Source organism: Arachis duranensis, chromosome 6, assembly GCF_000817695.3.
Source record: "Arachis duranensis cultivar V14167 chromosome 6, aradu.V14167.gnm2.J7QH, whole genome shotgun sequence".
NCBI lineage: Eukaryota > Viridiplantae > Streptophyta > Magnoliopsida > Fabales > Fabaceae > Arachis > Arachis duranensis.
In genome coordinates, this window is record NC_029777.3 from 93,073,154 (window position 1) to 93,077,085 (window position 3,932).

The following is a 3,932-nucleotide window of genomic DNA, read 5'->3' on the forward strand; positions in this document are numbered from 1 at the left end:
AGACAAACAAAAAATAATGTTTGAGAGTTCACTAGCATTAAACAGTAAATTCAGAGAATTAGAAAGCAAGCAGTAAATGGGTTATGAAATATATATGAGAAAACAATTAAGGTTTCGGAGTTGTTTATCTTCCGGATTAACTTTTCTTATCAACTATTTTAATCATGCAAGATTTAATTCATGGCAAACTATATATGACTAACCCCTAATTCCTTAGTAATTTAGTCTCCTCTAACTTAGTTAACCGCCAATTCCTTGGTCACTTAATTTCAATTTGAGGTTTAAGTCCAATTCTAGTTTATATACCACAGAAACCCTAATTACCCAAATATAAGAGGATTATATGTCACGTATCCCATTAAGTCCAGATAATTAGTGATTTAGAAAAAATTGTTTTCAAGCTGTTGTTTAAGTAAATTACTTTTCCAAGATTTAACAAGAACACAATTAGAATAAGGCTTATTCTTTCGATCTACCCAAATCCCTAAGATGAAGAACGAAAACAAATTCTTGAAATTTAAATCAAAATATTAATTAAAATATAAGAGTAATAGTATTAGTCCATACAATAAACAGAGCTCCTAACCTTAAAAGTGGAGGTTTAGTCGCTCATGGCTCAGAGAGAAAACTAGGATTCAAAAAAATTGTAAACTGCGGAATGAGGTGCGTCAAAGAGAAGTGAGCATGAAGGGCTAAATCTTTTCCCTTTTGTATCAACTTAATAAATATAAAATATATTTTCTAAATGTAAATAATATATTTTCCTCTTTTTAAATAAAATAAAGTTTTAATCAAAATTGATAAGATTATCTCGCACTGGCTCATGCATTGGGGGTGGGGACCACCAAGTTCACTAAGGTTGGTGCCAAACTTGGGTTGGGCCATGTTTGGCGCCACTTCAACCGCATGCAATACTCACTTTTTCTTCATCTTGGTGCCAAATTTGGAGAATCCCAAGTTTGGCACCACCAAGACAGCATGAAATTGGAGTTTTGACATTCATGGTGCCAAACTTGGAGACTCCCAAGTTTGGCACCACCAAGGCAGTGATTCTAGAAAAAAAAAAGTATAAATTATTATATATCTTTAGAAAGCTCTAGAAGTTATCTTTCTAATGCCATTGAAACTGTGTCAATTAGACCTCTGCAACTTAAATTATGTTCATTAGAGTGCAAGGAGGTCAGGGTTGACAACATCATCCACTTTCTTCCTTTTCTTCTACACGAACTCTGTCAAATCCGTCCGAATGATACCTGAAATTAATCAAATTGCACACAACTCAAATTAGAATTCATAGTGGCTCAAAAAATACTTAAATCTTGATTAAACTTAGTAAATTCGAATGCAAATTCACTAGGAAAAGATAGAAAAGATGCTCATGTATCACAACACCAAACTTGAATTGTTGCTTGTCCTCAAGCAACCAAAACTAATATAAATTTAGGATGTGAGTTTGCATGAGAAGTGAGTACTCAATTAAGCTCTTGTTTGTCTCAAAGTGGGGGTTTATAACACTAAAGCTCTGAATAGTTTAGGCATCTCACTATCCTTTGAATATGAGGAATGTCATTGTCATTCGGAATTAGAATCCGGATAGCATTATGAGTTCTCTGCCCTTTTTACTTCGGATTAATCCTTGAACACAGCAACTTTTCATTCTCTTTTCATTGGTGCTTTGCTCCTTGAGTCTAGCCATGACTTTAAATGCTTTGTCTCAAGCTTTACTTGACACAAAAACACCACAAACACTTAATTGGAAAACTCTCTTTGAGTTTTGATTTTTCTTTTGAATAAATGACCATTTGTATCCATAAAAGATGAAAACACTAACATATATACCCACACTAGATCGAAACTAAACTTGTACCCACGCAAGATGCCCTCCATGTGACAAAAGTACCCTACGTGACACTCCAACCCTCCATGTCAGTGTTTTAATCTTTCATGGGTACAAACGATCATTTATTCTTTTTCTTTTACTTACTCCCAGACAGTGGTGCTCAAAGCATTTTACATACTCTGTTAGTTGCACTTGATCTCAACTCTTAGTGCTCTGTCTCAAGGGTTGCTTGACACATTCACACCACAAGTATATGGCTAGAAAAACAACTCTTTGAACTTTTAATCATACTTGACCTTCGTAGCCATTGATACTCAGAGCCTTGGATCTTGCTTTTCTTCATTTTCTTTTTGTTTTTTCTTTTGCTTCAAGGATTAAGCTTTTGTTTAATTCAGAGAATTCATAATAGCTTTCTAAATTCCTATTCCTCATGCATCAACATACTTTGATTAAAATTCAAATATGTACTATTCATATCATGCATTTAGAATCACAGATAATACCACCACATTTAAGTAAATAAGACTACTCTTAAACATAACTCAATTTCTCATGCAATACATTACTTCTTTTTCTTTTTCTTTTTCTTTTTTAGATTCAAGCTCAGTGAGTAGTATAAGACAAAATTTTCAAACTAAAAATAAACAACAGAATGAAACTAGAACCTAAGAACTGAAAATACTAAAGATCATGCAGGAAAACATAATAAATAAAACAACATAAAACAAGAGATAACAAAATAAGAACGAAAGGGGGAATAAAATGAAAGGAACTCAACCACCTCAGTTATCTTGGTGGCCATCTCATTTCTCAGGCTATGCTCCTCTGTGAAGATAATTCAACTCCCTTTGGTGCCATTGATGATAAGATAAACAGAGAGCACGCTCCACAACACCAAACTTAAAAGTTTACTTGTTCTCAAGCAAAGAAAAACTGAAAACGGGGAGGGACATAAAAAATACACGGATGAGTAAAAAATAAAAAAATATTGCAAAAAAAGAGGAAAATGATATAATTGATCCCGAATGAATGCAACCTCCTGGCGCCAAACTTGGGTGGGACCAAGTTTGGCGCCACCCTTGATATTTATTTATATATTTTTTGGATTGGGTGGCCAAATCAAGCTAACTAGCGCCAAACTCAGGAAAAGTGAAATTTGGCGCCACCCTTGACTTTTATTTATAACCCAGCGCCAAACTCCAGGGAGGCCAAGTTTGGCGCCCCTGGCAAAGAGTATTGCTCCTTTTTTTCTTGATGGTGGCACCAAACTCCAAGAAGTCAAGTTTGGCGCCACCCTTTCCACAAATGCTCCACAATTTACGTTGACTATGGTGCCAAACTTGGAAATCCCAAGTTCGGCGCCACCCTTCAGGGAGTCTTGGCCAAAATTGCTTCAACGTGGTGCCAAACTTGGACTGGCCAAGTTTGGCGCCAACCAGTCCGTGTCACACTCATCCAGGGTGGATGAAATTCTTTCTAATTACTCCTGTTCCTGTTCTAATCACTCTGCATGACCAAAACACATGTAAAATAAGAAAAATTATAGAAAATTGGGATAAAGTAATTTAAAACCAAAACTAAAATAACTATAATGATTAAACCAAAATAACTGCAAAACCAAGGATACTAATAGTTGGGTTGTCTCCAAACAAACGCTTCTTTACCGTCACTAGCTTGACGGTCAGTTCTGCTAAGGTGGAGGTTGATCATAATGCTTCAAATTCTCCCCTCTCATTGTGAATCGTCTCCCTGTGTTCCCATGAAGTATCTCAATATGCTCAAAAGAGAGAATTTTGTTCACTGTATGAGGTAACACTGGATTACTAGTCAACACCACCTTAAGGGTGGTAGGAGTACCCAAACCCGCGGGTACGTGACCCGCCCCAACCCGGTCGGGGCAGGGTTAAACCCAACCCAGAGCGGGGTGGGTTTTGATCGGGGCGGGGCGGGGTCAGGGTAAACCCGCCCCTAAACACCCCGAAGTGCATATAATATATACACACTTACAAATTTAGGGTTTCTCACAGCCGCATAGTTTACCTTCACTCCTTCTGGCTTGAGCCCCAACCCTAACAGAAAAGAGAGAATAAAA